Below are 14941 nucleotides of genomic sequence, written 5' to 3' on the forward strand. Positions count from 1 at the left end.
TCTCCATTTTAAAAATGAGGAGGCTGAGGTTCAGAGAAGGGAAGGTCACCCACCTGGTCCAAAGTCACCAAGTGGGAGGTGCGGGCCTGGGGCTGGGGGTAGATCTGGGGCTCGTCTGTGTTAGCACCCAAGTTTATGCGAGGTAACACAACACATTCACCCCGTCAGAAGACCTCTTGGGCAGGGTGTGGAAGACTCTTGGCTTAGTAACCAAAGATGGTCCACAGTTGTGCTCAGTTTGGCTGGTCCATGATTTAAACAAACACACAACTGAATTGAATGCCTACGAAGAATGGACTTTGTAGATGGTCATAATCTCCCCTTACTCATTCTCATCTACTCCCTGCTGTGGTCCCAGAGACATTTCAGTGTTAACATGACCTTCACTCTAGAAAAACCCTTCTTTAGCACCAGAAGCCAGTTGAGGAAGCTTGCCTGAGCCCCTTTTCCAGTCACTCTGGGAATCCATCAGAGACTTGCAGCCTGAGTCGTTGTGTAATATGTTACTATTAGGTTCGTTATCAAATGAAATGAGACTGAGACAAAGTGAAAGTTATTTAAAGCTTTATTTTATGATAAGTATTAGAAATCAGATTGACTGGCCAAGGGAACAAGACTGCAACAAAGTTAAAGTTACGCAAAGCTCTATTCTATGCCAAGCATTAGAAATCACACTGACCGGCCAGCGCCGTCTTCGAAGAGAGTGCCCACCCCCAGCTTACAGGCTTAAAAATTGACTCACTGACCCGTCAGCCGTCTCCTAAGAAAGCGACCCCTCCCAATCTTACAGGCTACCTTTTATTGGGTAAAACTGTAACCCATATCTTGGTATCTCAACCCAACAGGTTTGTGTGTCTCTTGTTGATTGGCTAGTTTCATCCGGTCTGGTGACATGTTATTCAAGATTACTCCATACTAGGACAGTTACAAATAGTACTTTCTGGGAAGGCTTAGTCAGTTAACATATTCAGTGTGAATAATAAGATCGTCGTCCTTCCCAAGATGGAGTCACTTAGGTTTGGGCAAGACCTTCTCACTGTTACAAACAGTACTTCAAACTGATTAGATGTCTCTATCTGGCCTGACTCGTCCTTGTATTCTGGGCTCTGTTATCAGGAACTAGCCAACTAGGTTTTACTGGTTCCCCAGACTTGCTTCTAAGTAAGTTTTGCTGCGGGGGAGAGTCAATTTAAGTTTACTGCACAAACAACAAAATGGCTATTTACCTAAGATGGAGTCGCTCTGGCTAAATAGGTCCTTACAGTTATATATCGAATATCTAGTATCGACAACATAATTCCTTTTGCATCAAGGAGGGTAACACGTGTAGGCAAGGATCCTGCCCACTGCAAGCAAGTGAAGGAAGACCGTGCTGGCTGGGTCCTTGCCTGGCGTTCTTGAGGAACAAGGGGGCGGTTGTGTTCTCCAAAGCTGGAATACGGCAGGTGGGCAGCTGGAACACTGAGGTACAAGGTTCGAGGGAGCATGCTTAGCATGTCTGTGTCTTTTCCTGCATTTTGCCCAGCTTGCTGGCTCTGTGGCCGCCAGACACTTGAGTCTTAACCCCTGGGTTTCCCCATCGTACACCCCGTCTGTCCGGTCTGGAGTTTAACCGGACACCATCATTAGGCCCAGAGTTTTCTTTGCAAAGCACTGGCCCCTGGATCCCTGGAGTGTTTGGCAGCACAGTTTGCAGACCCCTCTTGCCATTTAGAGTAGCAACCATTTAGTTCAAGGGGATAGTTAAAGGACTTTTGAATTCCTTTGGTTGCAAGTTGCCTTGGGCAAGGGAAGTCGTTTTCCTGAACTCAAAATAGCGATCTGTGTGTTAACTACTCTTTTTTTTTTTTTTTTTTTTTTTAAGATGAAAGCAATGACATTTCTTTTTAAACCAAGATAAATTTATGTTGTCCATAGTATGTCTAGGGAAAACCTATACTCGAGGGGCTTATGCTTCCTGAATGCCTTGAAAATTAAAGTTTAGCAAAAAAGATGGGATTGAGCGCAGGCAGGATCCCTGAGAAGGAAAACAGCACCCCTCTCTGTTACCTTGGGCTTCCAAGGAAGGCAAAAGTCTCATCCTTCACCCAAACCTCCCCCCTAGAAAAATAAGTTATGCTACAATGAAATAAGCAGGAAGGGGTGGGGCTCGCGGGCTTATGAAATTTCATCTCATTCAAAAGTGAAACACATTTTGCCTAGGGTCACAGTCTAATTGCCTCTGAGTAAGCAGGTTCTGAACATGCTATTCTTCAAAATCTCCAACCTGCTTCCCTGTGCCTGTTTTGAATTTCCTCTTCTCTAACGTATATTTATATCCTGCCTGTTACAAGCCGACAAGAACAATCACTAGCACTATCTGTTTCCTTTCAGATCCTGGTGTAACTTGCTTACCTTCTTCCCACGGTTCCCCGCGTCCCCTCCTTGAAATAAACCAGTCACATAAAGATGAAGGGAGAAGAGAGGTTGTACTTTGGGACTTTATTAAAACAAACAACAATCACAACAAAACTACGGTTTGGTGCTGGGTACATGAAGAAGTGTAGAAAATTCCCACGTTAATTTATTTCTTCCCTCAAGAATTTATGATGTATCGGCGCTGTGCCAGGCAGTGGGAACAAAATGGAGAGAACATGACATGGTCCCTTTTCCTCAAGAAACTCACAGTCTAATGGAGTATGGGGACGAAAAACACACAGCTCCGGTTCATACAAGCGACGGTGGTTGTTGCCTTTTCAGGTTGTAGGCCAGAGGAGGAGGAGGGAGGGTTTCTGTTGATTGGACTTGATTGAAGTTGTCAGGCCATTCTCCTTACTAACAATAGTGTATTAGGGATTCCTTCGAGGCAAAACAAAGCCTTCTGTGGACAATTGCCGTCTGCCCAAGATCACCAGTGCCTCTGGCTGTAGCTCAAGTGCTGTGATCTTCCACTCATTTTCCTAATCCCCGACAGAAGGAGAGGAGGACAAAGCACCGGAGAGCTGGAAGGTGGGAGCAGGGCAAGGAGCCCGTCTTTGAGAAGGTCCGCTCTCCGGTGCTCGTGGCAGCAGAGGTCTTGGAATGGCCCATGTGGGAGCTCTCCCAGGAGCGGAGGCTGGCCTGCCATCAGGACGCGGGGCATAAGGAAGGGCTAAGGCCCAGCACCCATGCCATGGCTCTCCTGCCCGGCACCCAGGGCACATAGCAGCAGCTGCTATCTGAGGGCCTGACCTCAACCAGCGTTCCTCCTCAGAATCAGACACAGCAATGACGACTGCCTCAACTGCCCTAAGAATTTACGCCATTCATCCCACCATAGGGACCCAAGGGGGAAGTTACTGCCTTCTCATCCATGCCCCAAGGCGCGGGGGCTTCCTTGTCTGTGGAACCTCACAAGCAATCCTACAGTCCTCCTCCATGGGTGACATGAGGCTGCCACTACCTATCCCAGCAGGCTGGTGAAGGAGCCGAAGTTTATTTGTCACCCTGGGCCATTTGGCAACCTGAGGGGAACGAAGGAGAGGCTACAGAGAGATTATCAATTAACACTTCCACTAGGGGTTTCTGAGAGCTACTTTGGATACAGCCCTGAAGTGGATCAGGAAGACACAAAAGGAAACTGGGCGTCGTAATAAACCTTCCTCGTGATGCTGCTGTGCCTGCTGTATTGGTAGATATTGTGGCAGGCAGACTTCCAAGATGGCCCCCGGATTCCTACCCCAGGTGTGTACACATGGTATAACCCCTCCCTGAGAGAGTGAGTGGAGTGGGTGGGACGTGAGAGTCTGGTGGCATCTCCGTCCTCTTTTCAGTTACACTGTGTGGCAAAAGCAAAGGGACTTTTCAGATGTCCCTCATTAGTTGACTTGAGTTCATCAAAAAGGAGAGTATCCTGGTGGGCCTGACCCAATCAGGCAAACACTTTCAATGAGGGTTTAGAGGTCAGAAACGGAAGAGTCAGAGAGGTTCAAAGCAGCAGACACTCTCCCCTAATGACCTTAAAGAAACAAATTGCCATGTTTGGAGAGTGTAGTCATCCAGAAGCAAGGAATTGAATTCTGCAAACAACCGGTGAGCTTGGAAGAGGACCCTGACCCTCATCAGTGATGGCAGCCCTGGCCACCTGCACTTGGATTTCAGCATTGGGAGACTGAGATGAGAAAGCCAGGTGAGCCCACGAGAACGATGAGATAATAAATGGGCATTGGTTTCACTGCTAAACTGTGGTACACAGTGATAGAACACTAATGCAGATCTTGTTTACTGTTAAGACCATTGAGTGTAAGACATACCACTGACTTCATAACATTTGGGAAAACAATAAAAACTCTGACATTAAATGCTCGCATCAGCTATAAGGCAGAAATTGTAAGACATCTGATTAAAAAAAAAACAATAAAATGAGAAGTGTAGAAGCTTGGTATTTAAAAAAATGTCAATATGATTACATTTGTGAAGCCCTAGAAATTTCTGCAAGCTTTTCATACAAGATTTGTTTTTTAACTCCAGCTAATTAACATACAGTGTTATATTAGTTTCACATATACCCTCGAGTGATTCAACACTTCCATACCTCACTGTGTGCTCATGACGACAAGTGTCCCCCTTAATCCCCGTTGCCTACCCTCCCATGCCCCACCCCATCTCCCCTCTGATAATTCTCGGTTTGTTCTCAATAGTTAAGAATCTGTTTTTTGGTTTTGTCTCTCTTATTTTGCTCATTTCTTTTGGTTTCTTAAATTACACATATGAGTGAAAACACATGACATTTGTCTTTCTCCAACTTTTTTCACTCGACATTATACTCTCTAGATCCATCCATGTTGTGAATGGCAAGATACCATTCTTCTTTATGGCTGAATAATATTCCATTGTATATATACCACATCTTTATCCATTCATCAATCAATGGACGCTTGGGCTCCTTCCATAAATGGGCTATTGTTGATAATGCTGCAATAAACATAGGGATGCGTCTATCTTTTTGAATTATCTTTTCACATAATTCTCCTTGGCCACCCTGTCATATTTGAGAGGGGAGGGCTCATGATGAGAAAGCTGAGGTGCAGAGAAGTTAAATGACTTAACCAAGGTCACCACACCAGACAGAGCCAGGACCAGAATCCAGGCCTAGGCTTTCCATCATATCAGGACCAGAACATGGCATCTCATTTTGCCAACAAAGTGAAACTATGCCAACAACAACCCTGTTTAAAGGAGAGCCACAGAGGCCTTATTTTTTTTTCCAACTGAGCTCATCCCTTCTGAGACATTCTTTTTTTTTTTTTTTAAGATTTTATTTATTTGACAGAGATCACAAGTAGGCAGAGAGGCAGGCAGAGAGAGAGGAGGAAGCAGGCTCCCCGCTGAATAGAGAGCCCGATGTGGGGCTCGATCCCAGGACCCTGGGACCATGACCTGGGCCGAAGGCAGAGGTCTTAACCCACTGAGCCACCCAGGCACCCCACCTTCTGAGACATTCTGAAGGGATTAGAAGTATGTCCCAGATCCAAGGCAGCCAATCCGTAGTCTGAGAAACTACTTAGGATGTGGGCCAACTCAAAAAGATGAGTTGGGCTAAGCAGATTCCCTCTTTCAGGAATTATGAAGCACTAATTCAGTAGTAGAGTAGAAAGGCCCTGTGAGTCATGGATAATCATAAGAGGTGGGACTAGATACCAGGAGGCCCACGGGGCCCATGAGAAGATGGTCCCTGGACCTGTTTCTGGTTTAGACCTGCTCCAATTCCAATGCTCCAATTCTAATTCAAACCCTTCTGTGTCCTTAAAGTCCCCTCCCCAGGTTTTCTGAGAAGCTTGAGTGTGTCTCTTCAGGGCAGCTGTATCTTTAAGTCATGATCTGTGTGGTCCAGTTTTTAAGCAGAGTTATGGTTAAAGAAATAAAATTCATGCAAAAAAGTTATGTCTGAAAACCTGGTAGTTACCGAACACCATGAATATTTTTCTCCCTGAACACCCCCTGTCCTCCCATACTGCAGCTGCACGGGTCCTTAAGAAGCCCTCCGGGGAGACACGCTAGCCTTCCCTCCGTGTGCATTTCGTTGTCTTCCCCCCTTCTTCACTGTCTTATAATTACCTATCAGAGAAGCCCAAGAACTGGTCTAACCAGACAAAGTCCTCCTTGGAAGGTGGAGGTGGATAAAAACCTAAGTAGTACAAGTCAGAATCCTCCTTAATGAGCAGGGGGTAGGAAAACAGATGACTACACTCACATTTCAATCACTATTTACCCTGTTGCACACAGTCAAGAAAAAAGCCCTTAACTAAAACAGAACCTAATTCTGAAATCCTGGTCTCTGTAGGGATATGCCATATACTTTGAGTATATATATATATATTCTCTCGCTCTCTCTCTCTCCATATATATATATATATACACACACACACACACACATACACCTCATATACCATAGAGCCAATATAAGGAACTGTGTTTCTGAGGTGTACCCACACATCTTCTGAATTTTCTGGGGGCCACACCCATCAAATGAATTAGATGGACTAAATGATCATTATCCAGGCGAAAACAGCTAGTGAAGATGCAGCGGGACTGGGATGGGTGGCCGGAGATGCGGCTGAGGGGGCATTCCCTGCTTTGTCCTGGGAGGCGTGGCCGGAAGTGGTCTGGAGACAGTGCGGAGGGAGTTCAGAGAGTGGAGTGAGGAGGTGGACGGTGAGCCTTCGGGAAGCAGGAGGTGGTAATCATGCTGGAGCGCCATCTGCCCAGGCGCCTCTCTCCAGCCGGTCCTGCAGTGCCAGCTGTGGGCTTCTTCTGGGTAGCTCACAGCAGGAAGGGAGCCTCAAAGGGCACTTTGACTTTACCCAGCTCCAAAGGAGGCTGCCCAAGATGACAGGCCTAGAGGGGAAGTCATGCCATGCCAGAAACTCCCTCCCAGAATGATGGCAGAGGACTGTCCCTTAACAAAGAGGGTCTCCCTCAGAAGAGGACATCTTGGAAACTGTGCCTGAGAATCTGTGAAATCCTTCACAGAGCATAGCTAAGCATCAGGAACCATTCCAAATCATGGCAGAGTTGCCAAGGTAGGCTTCCTAGTGTCTACCTACTGATACTCAGAGGAATTGGTATTCTAGGTGCAACTACCCTTTATGGGTTGGTAGCTGGTCAATGCCAGACACCTTGCCCACCTTTCCTTTCGTTCCTTCTTCCCTCCCCACGTGCAGGAGGCATTATTGTGTGCATCTCATGGATGAGGAAACTAAGCCATGGGAAAATTAAACAACTTACTCAAACTCCCTTGGCTATTAAGTCATAGAGCAAGGATTTGAATACAGGTCTCTCTGACTCTCAACCTGAGCTTCTTTGGAAGTGTTGGTGGTTGGGGTCAGAGTGCTCTGCATTCATGATTTGACCATCGGGTCAAATCAAATTTACTGTAGTAAAAGTTAGCCCCGTTAAAGCCCTATGGCCCTGCTGCCTTCACCCTATATCTGAAGAAAGCTGGACACCCACCTTCCACCTCCCCTTGTCCAGTGACCAGCATGGGCAAGCCCCATCAACTACAATGCCTCCAGGTCTACAATTCTCTACCAACCACCCTCGCCCCCCCAGTCCCAATCTCGGCCAGATCTTCTACTCTGATTTTTTTTTTTTTTAAGATTTTATTTATTTGTGGGGGGAGGGGGTTTAGGAGAAGGGGGTGGGATTATGGACATTGGGGAGGGTATGTGCTTTGGTGAGTGCTGTGAAGTGTGTAAACCTGGTGATTCACAGACCTGTACCCCTGGGGATAAAAATATATGTTTATAAAAAATAAAAAATTTAAAAAATAAATAAGATTTTATTTATTTGTCAGAGACAGAGGGAGAGAGAGTGCATGAGCACAGGCAGACAGAGAGGCAGACAGAGGCAGAGGGAGAAGCAGGCTCCCTGCCGAGCAAGGAGCCCGATGTGGGACTCGATCCCAGGACCCTGGGATCATGACCTGAGCCGAAGGCAGCTGCTTAACAAACTGAGCCACCCAGGCGTCCCTACTCTGATTTTTTTTTTTTTTTTTTTTAAGATTTTATTTGTCAGAGAGAGCAAGCGAGAGCGAGCACAGGCACACAGAGTGGAAGGCAGAGTCAGACGGAGAAGCAGGCTCCCTGCGGGGCAAGGAGCCCGATATGGGACTCGATCCCAGGACGCTGGGATCATGACCTGAGCCGAAGGCAGCTGCTTAACCAACTGAGCCACCCAGGCGTCCCAACCTACTCTGATTTTTTAACCCCATTTTCAGCCATATCCATTTTTTGGAGTACGTTAGCAGATCTCAATTTCCCCAGCTCATCCTGGGGTAAACACTCATTTAGATCAGAACACACCCCGCTGGCTACCTTGGGAAGAAGCCCAGTGGTCCAGCTCTGACCTCTGTGCTGTAAGCCACAGTGTTGCCCACTGCCTTGTGGCCCTTACACCCCACTGTACCTCCTCAGTAGAGACTGTGGTGAGAACATGCTACTCAATCTTTTGGTGGCCTAGCCTTTCCTTCCTGCCAGCCTCTGACCTTGTGTTGTCCCAACAATTCTGGTCTGAATGGGCATTTCCTACTGGTGACTGGGTTCCTGCTTCCAGCCTACCCCTTCCCACTCCCAACAGCCATTCCTGCACAGTTTCCACTGTAGCCACCACACCCTCCTGTTGGGCACCTGACCTTGACTCTTCCAAGTTCTCAGTTTCAAAAGTAAAAATGAGTACTACAAAAGGAAGTTTCTCAGGTGCTCCTTCAGAGTCTATTTCTTCTTTATGTTTATGCTTTAATTTTTTAATTAAAGTATAATATGTCTACCGAAAGTGCATAAATCATAAATGCTCTGTGAATTATCCCAAAGTGAATACATCTCTGTGTATACCTCTCTGGTTAAGAAATAAAACGTCAGAGGCTAGTATCAAAAGGACAAGGAGGGGTGTCTGGGTGGCTCAGTCAGTTGGGTGTCTGACTTCTGCTCAGGTCATGGTCTCGGGGTCCTGGGATCAAGCCCTATGTCAGGATCCCTGCTGAGTGGAGAGTCCTATTCTCCCTCTCCCTCTGCACCTTCTTCCTGCCCATGCTCTCTCTCTGTGTCTCAGAGAAATAAAATCTTAAAAAACAAACAAACAAACAAACAAACAAGGAATGGATGTCTGGGTGGCTCAGTTGGTTAAGTGTCTGACTCTTGATTTCCACTCAGGTCATGATCTCAAGGTCATGAGATGGAGCCCTGTGTTGGGTTCCCTACTCAGCGGGGTGTCGGCTTCTCTCTCTTTCTCCCTCTGCCTCTCCCCAACTCCACCACTTGCACACATTTTCTCTTAAAAAAAAAAAAAAAGCTAAAGAATAAGAAGTGTTGGTGGGGATGTGGAGAAAAAGGAACCCTTATGCACTGTTGGTGGGAATTAAACCGGTGCTGCCGTGCAGAAAACAGTAGGGGCATTCCACAAAGACTTAAAAGCACAAGTACCATATGATCCAGAAATTCTACTTCTGAATAGAAGTAGAATTTGAAAACAGAAAATGAAAACGCTAAGTTGAAAAGATACACATGCCCCTATATTTATTGCAGCATTATTTATAATAGCCAACATATGAAAATAGCCTAAGTGTCCATCAATAAATGGATGGATAAAATAAGATGTGGTGTATACAACAGAATATTACTCAGCCACAAAAAAGAATGAGATCTTGTCATTTGCAACAAGGATGGACCTAAAGGGAATTATGCCAAGTGAAATAAGTCAAAGATGAATACCATATGACTTCGCTTAATATGCGGAATCTAAAAAACGAAGCAAGTGAGCAAACAAAATCGGACCCGTGAATACAGAGAACACGGTTGCCAGGAGGAGGTGGGTGGGAGGTTGGGCAAAATAAGTGAAGGGGATTAAGAGACATAAACTTGCAGTCATAAATACGTCACGAGATTAAAACAACAGTATAGGGAATATAGTCAATAATGTTGTCATAATGTTGTTGTACAGTGACAGAAAGTGACGTCACTTGACAAGGTGTACAGTTGTTGAATCGCTGTGTTGTACATCTGAAACTAATCGCATACCGTATGCCAACTGTGCTTCAATAATAAAAATTTAAAAATGGGAAAAAAATAGAGTATTAGTGATGCATCATAAGACCCATCACACTCCTTCCCAATCATATCTTTGTCCTCCTTCCTAAAGGTAACCCCATCCTAATTAATAACACTTTAGATTAGTATTTGTTTGTTTTGAGGGCATGCATGCGTGAGTGGGGACAGAGGGAGAGGGAGAGAGAGAATCTCAGGCAGGCCTCATGCTCAGTGTGGAGCCCCATCTGGGGCTCAGTCTCACAACTCAGATCATGACCTGAGCAGAAATCAAGAGCCCGACACTTAACTGACTGAGCTACCGAGACGCCCCTACCTTAGGTTAGTTTCTGAATGTTTCTGATTTATATTTGAATGGAATCACACAATGTATGTTCTGTTGCATCTAGTTTCTCTTATTCAAATGAGATCCATTAGTATGTCTTCAGGCAGCTGTATTTTCTTTTCATTTCTATGGAGTACTCCATGGTGTGGATAAGCCTTAATTAATTAATTTATTCTATTGTTGATGATATTTGGGTTATTTCTACTTTGGGATTATTTTAAAATAATATTGATAAATATACACACACATAAGTATGTATGCATATATTTTTATTGTGAACATCTATAATTATATATAAAAATGGAATAATATAATGAGTATAATATACCCAAAAATCAGCTTCAAAAATCATCAATGTGATCAATATGGTTTTATCTTTACTCTCCCCCCAGTGTTCTCTCACTTCGATTATTTTGAAATGAATACTAACATCATATAATTTTATTTCTAAATACTTGAGTGTACATCCCCTAAAGATGAATACCCTTTTAAAAAAATAAAAAACCATTATCCCATCTAAAAAAAAATGTAATTTCTTAATATCATCAAATATGTAGTCTGCATTTATATTTCCTGATTGTCCTATATCTTTTTTTTTCTTTCTTTCTTTCTTTTTTTTTTTTTTACATTAAAAAAATGGATCTAAAAAAGTTCCAAGGGTGCCTGGGTGGCTCAGTTGTGAAATGTCTGCCTGCAGCTCAGGTCATGATTTCAGTATCCTGGGATCGAGCCCCGCATCAGGCTCCCTGCTCCACGGGAAGCCTGCTTCTCCCTCTCCCACTCCCCCTGCTTATGCTCCCTCTCTCGCTATCTCTCTCTGTCAAATAAATAAAATCTTTTTTTAAAAAGTTCCAAAAGTTACGATTAATTGATAAATCTCTTATGTCTCCTAGTTTGTATTTTCCCCTCTATTTCTCTCTTTTTGATCCTTATACATTTTTGTGGAAGAGACTGGGTTGTTTGCTATGTGGAGCTTCCCACATTCTGAATTTCTTCTGACTGCAACCCTTTTGTCCCTGCTCCTGCATTTCATATGGATTGAAAGATCCGGAGGCTTGATCAGATTCAGGTTTGGTTTTCAAGACCACTTTACAGATTGTAGTGTATATTTCTATTCAGAGACATCTGATTGGTTATGTTTCTTTTGTAAGGTTATAATGTACTGCTGTTCTATTTTTTAAAATATAGGTGTACTCTGACTTTTCTTTCAACTCGGATTTAGAATTACAAGATTTTTCCTCCTTTTTTTTCTGTCAAAGTGCAGTTGATATATAGTATTACAGCAGTTTCAGGTGTACAACATAGCAATTTGACAATCACATACATTATGAAAGTCTCTCCATGTTAAGTGTTCTTACCCTCTGCCACCATACAATGCTATTACAATATTATTGACTATGTTCCCTATGCTGCACTTTAGGATTACAAGGTTTTTTAATTTAAGTTCATTGATCTTGAACCATGCCATAAGTCTCCGTTCTCAATTATACCACCTGCGGAAACTATTCTGTTTGTCCTATAGTGCCCAGAGAGCAGTCTCAGAATATCAAGTCAAATGCTATTACCAACAATAGGGTCCCTGAAAGCAGTGAAAACATTTTTTTTTTTTTTTGTATTTCCTTTTTTCCTTAGAGTTTATGTCACTGGGTGATGTCTGGTCAAATCATGGAGTTTTAAAGAAAGCTCCTTCCTTCCGTGTGATGGTGACATGATTACGCCATTAACTGGATGCATAGTTAGGTTCATTTATTTCCTTTCACTTTTGAAGTGTACAAATTGTTTTTCTAATTTAGTTTTAGCTAAATACTTAGTTTAATAATAGAGAAAAGAGCTACATGATCCCATAGGCATATGTGCCAGACCTATTTTTTACTTCCTTTGGACTTAGTTTTATCTCAACACCTTAGAACTTTTTTTTTTCTTTTTTTAAGTAGGCTCCACATCCAACACGGAGCCCAACGTGGGGCTTGAACCTACGACCCTGAGATCAGGAAATGAGCTGAGATCAAGAGTCCAATGCTCAACCCACTAAGCACCCAGGTGTCCCTGGTACTTTTTTTTTTTTTGGAGTGAGAGAGAGAGAGAGAGCGCGTGCGCACACGCCCAAGGAGGGGAGAGGGACAGAGAGAATCTTATCCAGGCTTCATGCTCAGAGCGGAAACCTAACACAGGGCTTGATCTCACAACCCTGAGATCATGACCTGAGCAGAAATCAAGAGCCCGACACTCAACCCAACCGAGCCACCCAGGCCCCCCATTTCTTAAGTTAAAAAACTTGCCCAAGGAAATAGAGGTGTTAAGTGACAGTATCACAATGAAGCCCAGCTCTTTAGGATTTCCATTCTTTAGAAAAGATCTTATTTGTTATTTCTCCAATTACAAAAGCAGGATATTTGTAACCAGTAGAACAGCACTGAGCTGGATCAAGAAAACTTACCTTCTCCTGCCCCATCTCTTACTCCGTCCCCTGAGAGGATCAGTGTTAATGCCCGGGTACCCGTCTTCCCATATTTCTCTTACTTGTTCATCAGTTTAAACACAGACACATTTATGAACAGGGTTTTTAGGTTGCTTATTTGCTGTGAATGAAATAGATTGATATTGATATCACAACATTTTTCTGGACAATTTCATATCTGTTATCACATCTCTATATCAGTAAATGGGAATGTAAACTTTCCCTCTGATTTCCCATCTTCCGCACAGTACATACAGAATATAGAACAATTGAGATAAAATTAAGTATAGAGTACTCTTCTTAGCCAGGTTTTACTTTTTCTCTTCTCTCTACATTCCTCTCACAACTTGCATCCCCACTTGCTCCGTATATATGCACAGAAAATCCATGTTAACCATGACTGGGATTCCGTCCACACTTTTCTCCATGTTCAAACATCCTACGGAAATACATCAAAAGTATACACACACATGTGAGTTTTTGTCATTGTCTATTTTGTGGAAATGAGATGAATTATACACATTTCTGTACGTACAGCTTTTCTCAGGAATATCTCCCGGCAATCCCTCCAAGTCAAATGATACAGCCACTTCTTCCCTTCAGTGCCTGCTTACTGTGGTGCAGCTGTGTCAAAATTTAGTCACCCATTCTCGTAGTGATGGGCCCATTTATTTCTATTTTTGTCGTTATAAAACACTAACATCAATCAACTGCTGCTCTTAATATTCTTGTACATACGCGCTTACATATTTGCACTTCTCCAGGTTGAAAGTAATTTCTATATAAAAAGATCTAAAAACTTCAGTGATCCAAGAAAGGTTCTGCAATCTGGCATTGCTGTCAATAAAACAGAAATGATGTGAAAAACTCAAGTATAACAAAAAAAAAACCCCATTGCTTTTGATGAAATGAAGACAAGAAAAATAAATGGCATAGGTTAGATGTAAATACATTGTGGGTTATATTTGTCCTTATTTTGTTCTTTATCCCCAAACTGTCAGCCCCCCCCAATAGAATACCTCAACATTTGAGGTATTAATTAGACATGAACATCTTTGATATCTTCCCCACTTTACATCACACTTCACTCATAACTTTTCATGTGTCTTTCCCCTTTTCATTATAAAGATGTATTTGTTGAGACAGGAAGTGAGAACATTTTATTCTATAAGTTTGTCAGTTAGCTTGTCTTGTAACTTTCATTGTTAGACATATGGTAAGAGAGCCTCAGCCGAGCTCTCTCACCCAGGCCCTTCATGAGAGGTTGATCTGCCTTGTGTCCCAGACTATCGCTCACCTATTAATTTGTTCCCTCTTCATTCACTTGACACACATCTGCTTCATGTTTTCTATGAGCCAGGCATTGGAATAATTTCATTCTTTCCATAAACGTTGAGTGTCACTGGAGTGCCGAGGACTGGTGTTTGGTTTAATGTGATCTGATTGTAGTCAGAAAGCATGCTAGTCCATGAAAAAATATAGAAAAAAAATAAAAATAATTCAAACATTGTACAAGTGTTGAAGGAAGGTGCAGTCCAGGGGATGGGAAGAACACAGAGAAGAGAAAACTTCCTCGTAGAGGAGGAAGTGATATTTGGGGTGGGACTTAATGGCTAAGTTCGGCTGAGTGCTGGCACTGGGTGTCAAATAAATATAGACTGTATATTATATAAATAAAATACATATTTATATTAATTGATAATATACAATTTATATATACTATTTATACGATAGTTAGTAACCCAAAATGCAGTTTGCATTTATAACTGTGATCTAATATGACATAAGAAAGAAGTATATTTAAATATATAATTCATTCTACAAATATATAATAAAAATATATAATCCATATTATGTAGAGAAATTTTGGACCATAGGAAAAATACAGGTAAAAAATAAAAGCTAACCTGGGGGAGTACTGGCTCCCTTTAGGGTCTTACCACTCTATTAAAATGTTGATGAAACCTGTGGGGAGAGACAGGAATTTGGGGGTGAAGGAAGGACAGGACTGAAGAAATTGCCATCTTGAAGGAGGGGACAGTTGCTTGTGGGATTTCAGGCCTGAAGCTTGATTATGGTAGAAACTCAGATCGCCTGGGC

This window comes from Mustela nivalis, assembly GCF_964662115.1.
Source record: "Mustela nivalis genome assembly, chromosome: 2".
NCBI lineage: Eukaryota > Metazoa > Chordata > Mammalia > Carnivora > Mustelidae > Mustela > Mustela nivalis.